This window comes from Lichenostomus cassidix, chromosome 6 (assembly GCF_008360975.1).
Source record: "Lichenostomus cassidix isolate B80296 chromosome 6, HeHo_3.0, whole genome shotgun sequence".
Taxonomy (NCBI): Eukaryota; Metazoa; Chordata; class Aves; order Passeriformes; family Meliphagidae; genus Lichenostomus; species Lichenostomus cassidix.
This window is the reverse complement of record NC_139487.1, coordinates 34,988,391-34,995,984: the sequence shown is the minus strand read 5'-3', so window position 1 is coordinate 34,995,984 and position 7,594 is coordinate 34,988,391.

Genomic DNA, 7,594 nt, shown 5'->3' with positions numbered 1-7,594 from the left:
TCAGAAACACTCAGAAGCACAACGGGATCTGGTTCTCAGTAACACCCTGTGCTGGAAGCATGGGGCTGGTTTCCCTTGGTTGGCAATGGGAATTTGGAAGCACGGACAGGAGGTAGCACGTCCCGAGCCTTTGGATAAGGGGCGCTTGAAAAGGCAACCCCCAGCTTGAGGGAGGAGCAGCTCTGGCTGCCTGGCATGAGTTGTCAGTCTGGCTCTTGAACTGCACTAGGCTGTGTTACACACACAGGCTGACAGGAAGACCAATCTTTAGGAGACCTTACACCTCCGGCTTCCATCTTCATTTCTCCTCAGCCCACCCCAAAACACACATTTAGTGAGGGCAACATCTGCTGAGTGCACAGGAGCTGAACAATGTATTTTTTCCCCACCCATTTCCTTCATGTGTGCAAAACAGAAGCAAAGACAGAGGTCTATTAGTGAAGAGCACCTACCTTTAAAATTTCTTCAACAGATAGCACATCAATGGGCTCCTTTTCCTGAAACAAGAACAAGGGAGGCAGAAGGAGTTGGTTTGGGTCATGTACATGTACTCAGCCAGCATTTGCTAACCAACAGCTCTAGAAATGTCATGCAAGTCCACTAATAATAAAATGCTGGTCAGGATTAAAAGATCTATCTGAATGGGAGTTAATGACGGAGGCCAGGTAGAAAAGCAGCTGAAATGCCCAAAGACACATCCTCTTCCTCAGAGAAAAATGTCTGTCTTCCCTTTTGAAGCCAGCAGCCAAGGGAACACTGTTTCAAGTAGTAATCTCCTACTATGACCACTACTATTGCAACTACTTATCATCATTATTATTACTATATACGAATGTTACTGCAATCTGTTCTCTTTTATGGAAGCAAAAAATGTCCATAGTTAAAAATAAAAAAAAAGAGTGTGGAAAATGAGGTTCACTCTCCTGTTAGGATTAAAAAGGTTTAATAAAAGACAATAGGGGACAGACAAAAGCAAAAGGTCAGCGCTGGGTGCTTTGGCATTCAGCCAAAAAAGCACAGCTGGTATGGACAGAGACACCCCTTACATACCCTTCAGCCTAATGCATATTCGTAAACAGTTATACATATTCATATTTTCCTCCAAACTAATTTGCATGTTCTGGGAACTGATCCACCTCCTGGGAGCATGCGCAGTCGTCTTTCATTGATCCTGTTATCACTCCCAGATTGTGGTTCCTGCAGGCGACAGGTGCTGATAGTTGGAGTGTCAGAGGCAGGGTCCATTCGTGGGATGTTATCCAGTTCGAGCAGACAGTTCAAGCATTCTAATAAAACTATAACAGCTATTTTACTACTATTAAACTCAGCTAGTACTAGAAAGAAAGACCTTAGTCATCATTACACAGCAATTTTTTACAACCAGGCTACCTCTGTTGCAAAACCATGAATAAAGATTTTAGTAGTAGTCATGCTAAGGCTTGGAGGGATCAGTAGGCCTGAGTGTAAACAGTGTTGTGTAGCGAAGTTGCCAGTAGCGATCAAAAGGATCAATAGAGCATACTGATGAGGGTAGAAAGACTTGTCTAAGGAATGTAGCTATAGAACAGTTTGTTTATTTAAGTAATCTGCTAAGTGGAGTGTGTGACTTATCTAATAGGGTGTAGTAGATTAATGATGATAAAGAATGTTCAGTTAACGAAAAACAAAGTCACAATGTAATCATAAATCAGGTAGATGTGTCTAGAAATCAAATTCGTTAAGATGAAGCAATTTGGAAAGAAAACATATATATACTCAGTGATTTTGTAGCAGGTGGGGCTCTGACTTTGGACATTAGTCCTCAGGTCCCCAGGGCCCTCAATAAAGCACCGCATAAAATAACTTCGGTTGTTTTGTGTTTCCTCGGTTCGGCAACAGTTTTCTGGCGACCGCGGCAGGACTCCGAAGGTGGCTGGGGCGGTTCATGTCCTGATCTACTCCACGCCGGCACCGGGTGATTCTCGGGGAGTCATCGGTTCGTGCCCGACCCCCGCGCCTGTCGGACAACTGCAGGAGGTAAGCCCGTAAGGTGCTTTATTTGTTTAATACTGGGTACCTGCCCATAAGACGAGGCGGCGAACCTCGCAGGGTTGGGTTATAGACGTCTTGGGGATGCCTAGGCGCTGACCATAAGACGAAGCGAAAGCTACGCAGGTTCAGCACTTGCCCCTCGCGGCGATGAGAAGTGGCAAGTTGGTTGGTTTGGTTGCTGTCCTCTCTCTATACTTGGTGCTGTTGAAATCTGTATTCTCTGCATGTTACCTGTTATTCTCTGCATGTTACTTTCTGTTTTGCTATGATGCCTTTTAAAACCTTTAAAGCATTGGTGCAAGCTAATGGTAAAGTACCGGGGAACACCCCATTAGGATGCTTGCTGGGAAGATGGAAAAGTGCTGGGTTTTACCAAGACTTAAGCAAAGGAAAAAATGATAGATTTTTGTAATCATGTGTGGCCTCTCTATGCTTCTGAGGGGGGACCGGAATGGCCTGTCAATGGTACTGTTGATGAGAACATAATTAATTCATTGATGTATTATCTAAGGGATAATGAGAAATGGGATGAGGTACCTTATTTGGATTTGTTCCGTTATTTGGGGTCTAAAATAGAATGGCAAAAGGAGTGTGGTATGCTATTGTTGCAAGCGGGGACTGATGAAAATGAATGTATTGGGTGCAAAGTGCGTGAAACCTGTGTGAAATGTGCAGTACGGTTTTCTAGTCAAGGTGAAGATTTATCTTTAATGGTTGCCCCCCCTTGTCCTGTTCCCTCTGCTCCGCCGTGCAGAAGTGGGGAGGGAGACATAGATGATACTGATACTGATGAGGATGAGACTAATGAGGAAAATAATATACAATCCCCGGAAGGACTTGGAGTAAGTCATACCTCAGTCACCCTCCGTCCCCAAACTCCTTCTGCTAAATGATTACCTTGGTAGATTTTTCCTTCTTCATTCTGATGTCCCCGGACATGCATAACGGCCACTCGCTCTGGTCGGTGTACAGCATCCAACAATGCTAACACTTCTGTGCGATGTTTTATTACAGCCCCTTGGGAACTAAGAAGTCCTCTTTCTTTCCATAGTGCTCCGTGAACATGCACCACACCAAAGGCATACTTGGAATCAGTCCAAATATTTACCGTTTTCCCAGTGCTCAATATCAAGGCTCGAGTGAGTCCAATGATCTCAGCCTTTTGGGCTGACGTACCTGGTGGCAAGGCTTGTGCCTCCACAACTCGAGTAACTGTAACCACTGAATATCCCGCATACCTGGTACCATTTTCCATAAAACTGGAACCATCGGTAAATAATTCCCAGTCTGGAGCATCCAGGGGTTCATCCTTCAAATCCGGTCGGCTCGAATAAACTTGTTTAATCACTTCCACACAGTCATGGGAGAGCTCATGTTCTTCCATCTCACTGTGGAGGAACTCTGCTGGATTAATATGATTAGTCGTTTGGAGTTCTATGTCATCTTGTTCTTTTAGAATAGCTTGATACTGCAGCATTCTACTGGAAGATAGCCAATGACTCCCCTTTTGCTCCAAGACAGCTAGTACCATGTGGGGAACATACACCGTCATTCTTTTTCCCATGGTAAGTTTCCTGGCTTCCTGAATGAGAAGTACCGTAGCCGCAACGGCCCGCAAGCATGACGGCCAACCGGTACTTACAGTGTCCAGTTGTTTGGAGAAATATCCCACAGGCTTCTTCCAGGATCTCAACTTCTGGGTTAGAACTCTCAATGCTAGTTTCTGCCTTTCATTCACATATAATTGAAAGTCTTTGTTTAAATCTGGCAACCCCAAGGCCGGGGCTTCTTTTAATGCTTGTTTCAAATCCTGGAACGCCTTCTCCCTGTTTGGATTCCATTTCAATTGGGATTCTTTTAGAGCCTCATATAGGGGTTTTGCTATCAGGCCAAAATTCGGAATCCATAGCCTGCACCATCCAACCATTCCCAGAAAGGATCTTAACTCCTGGTGATTTCTAGGGAGTGGAATGGAGCATATAGCTTCAATTCTGTTAACCCCCAAACGTCTGAGGCCTTGTGTTAGCTCACATCCTAGGTACAGGACGCTTTCTCTGACCAGTTGTACTTTTTCCTTGGATACCTTGTATCCTGCTTGCCCCAACATATTCAATAATGCAACAGTTAATCGGAGGCATACCTTTTTGTCTTCTGTGGCCAAAAGAATATCATCTACATACTGCAATACTACATAAGAATGTGGAGATTCTCTCACCTGAGTCGTTTTCCATTCTTCTAATTCCTTTGCCAATTGATTACCAAAGATGGTAGGGCTGTTTTTGAATCCTTGAGGCAGTCTGGTCCAGGTGAGCTGTTTCTTCCTTCCTGTCATTGGTTCTTCCCATTCAAAGGCAAAATACTTCATGCTCTCTATTGCCAGTGGGATGCAGAAGAAGGCATCCTTTAAATCAATCACAGTGAACCATTTAAATCGTTCCGATACAGATGTTAACAATGTGTAAGGGTTGGCAACCACCGGGTGAATGTCTTTAACTATCTCGTTTATAGCCCTTAAATCTTGAACTAATCTATACTTACCATTTGGTTTCTTCACCGGGAATATAGGAGTATTATACTCTGATTCACATTCCTTTAATAATCCTTGCACTGTAAACTGTGCTATCAGCGGAGCTTCTCCCTGCCGAGCCTCTGCTTTAATGGGATACTGTTTTATCCTAACCGGTTTAGCTCCTTCTTTTAGCTCAACTACCACCGGCTGGGCAACCTTTGATTTTCCCGGAGTTCCCGCCTCCCAAACCCAGGGTACCACTGCATGTTCAATCTCTGTTGGGATCGGTGCCGGGTCCATTTCCTTTATTGCAAATATTTTCCCGATTTCTTCATCCGGAATTTCCAATTTAACTCGACCCTGTTCAAATATAATTTTAGCATTTAATAGAGACAGCAAATCCCGTCCAAACAGAGGCTGAGGGCAGTTTGGCATATACAAAAACTGATGATCCAGTTCCTTTCCTCCGAATTTTAAATTAAGGGGTTGTAGAAAAGGCCTTTCCTCCAATTGTCCTGTAGCTCCTATTACCTGTATAGTTGTGTCACTTATGGGTCCCAACCGTTTATTTAAAACTGAGTGAGTAGCCCCTGTATCAACCATAAATTCTTGCTCCTGTCCGCCTATTTCTATTATCACCTTCAGATCCCGGTCTAGTCTGCTTTGATCTATACAGTTTCCTAACATCATTGCCTGTGCTTGTGTCTGGGCGCCATCTACCGGCGGTACAGGGAAACCTCCCATCAACCCTACATTACTCATCCCAATCCCGTTTCTTATCGGACATTCATTCCGCCAGTGTCCGAATTGACGACAAAATGCACACTGATTAGGACCCAACTGTTCCTGTCTACCCTGGCTCATCCCTGCAACTAAAAATCCTCCTCTCCCCCGAGCGAATCCTCCCCTTCCCTGTCCAATTCCCCTTCCTCCCCTTCCCCGGCCCCTTAACCCCCCCCGAACCGCAGACTGCTGAATTACTGCAAGAATTCCGGCTTGTTGTCGTTTAGCCGTTTCCTTTTCTCTATTATTATAAACTTTCCAAGCTACCTCTAACAGCTTATCTAAGCGTCGTGTGTCTTCCCCTCCTAATTTCTGCAACTTTTTCCTAATATCCTCTTGTGACTGTCCCATAAACAACAATGCCAATTGTAACTGACCTTCTTCCTTCTCCACATCCAAACTAGTGAAACGCCGTGCTGCCTCTTTAAGTCTCTCTAAAAATGCTGAAGGGGATTCATTCTTTTCTTGTTTTATTGAGTATAGCTTAGACCAATTTAGGGTTTTAGGCATCCCAGTCCGGACGCCTTCAATCAATAATTCCTGATACCTTTTTAACCTCTGTAAACCTTCTAACTCATTTGGATCTCACTCTGGATCATCCCCAGGGACCAACTGATCTATTGTTTCCCCCATTATCAATCGTAACCGGAGTTGTTCCCTAGCTCGTTCTTTGGTTGCTCGTAAGACCATCTCTTTTTCTGTAGAATCCATTAATGTATCTAATAACACTTGTAAATCATTCCAATCCGGATTCTGAGTTTTAATTATCATCTTCACCACCCTGGCCACCCGTTCGGGGTCCTCCCGATAACTCCCAGCTGATTGTTTCCAAATCACCAAATCCCCTGGAGAAAAGGGTACTTTAATAATAACTTTCTCACCACGGGGGCCCATGGCTTCCCTTAAGGGGGCTATCATTCGGGGTTCCTCTTGATTCCGCCTTCCCTGTCTAGTCCGTGCCGCTATGGGGGTTCTTTGTATGCTTCGGGAGCTTGGGGAAGGAGTTTGGGGACGGAGGGTGACTGAGGTATGACTTACTCCAAGTCCTTCCGGGGATTGTATATTATTTTCCTCATTAGTCTCATCCTCATCAGTATCAGTATCATCTATGTCTCCCTCCCCACTTCTGCACGGCGCAGCAGAGGGAACAGGACAAGGGGGGGCAACCATTAAAGATAAATCTTCACCTTGACTAGAAAACCGTACTGCACATTTCACACAGGTTTCACGCGCTTTGCACCCAATACATTCATTTTCATCAGTCCCTGCTTGCAACAATAGCATACCACACTCCTTTTGCCATTCTATTTTAGACCCCAAATAACGGAACAAATCCAAATAAGGTACCTCATCCCATTTCTCATTATCCCTTAGATAATACATCAATGAATTAATTATGTTCTCATCAACAGTACCATTGACAGGCCATTCCGGTCCCCCCTCAGAAGCACAGAGAGGCCACACATGATTACAAAAATCTATCATTTTTCCTTTGCTTAAGTCCTGGTAAAACCCAGCACTTTTCCATCTTCCCAGCAAGCATCCTAATGGGGTGTTCCCCGGTACTTTACCATTAGCTTGCACCAATGCTTTAAAGGTTTTAAAAGGCATCATAGCAAAACAGAAAGTAACATGCAGAGAATAACAGGTAACATGCAGAGAATACAGATTTCAACAGCACCAAGTATAGAAAGAGGACAGCAACCAAACCAACCAACTTGCCACTTCTCGTCGCCGCGAGGGGCAAGTGCTGAACCTGCGTAGCTTTCGCTTCGTCTTATGGTCAGCGCCTAGGCATCCCCAAGACGTCTATAACCCAACCCTGCGAGGTTCGCCGCCTCGTCTTATGGGCAGGTACCCAGTATTAAACAAATAAAGCACCTTACGGGCTTACCTCCTGCAGTTGTCCGACAGGCGCGGGGGTCGGGCACGAACCGATGACTCCCCGAGAATCACCCGGTGCCGGCGTGGAGTAGATCAGGACATGAACCGCCCCAGCCACCTTCGGAGTCCTGCCGCGGTCGCCAGAAAACTGTTGCCGAACCGAGGAAACACAAAACAACGGAAGTTATTTTATGCGGTGCTTTATTGAGGGCCCTGGGGACCTGAGGACTAATGTCCAAAGTCAGAGCCCCAAACCTGCTACAAATCACTGAGTATATATATGTTTTCTTTCCAAATTGCTTCATCTTAACGAATTTGATTTCTAGACACATCTACCTGATTTATGATTACATTGTGACTTTGTTTTTCATTAACTGAACATTCTTT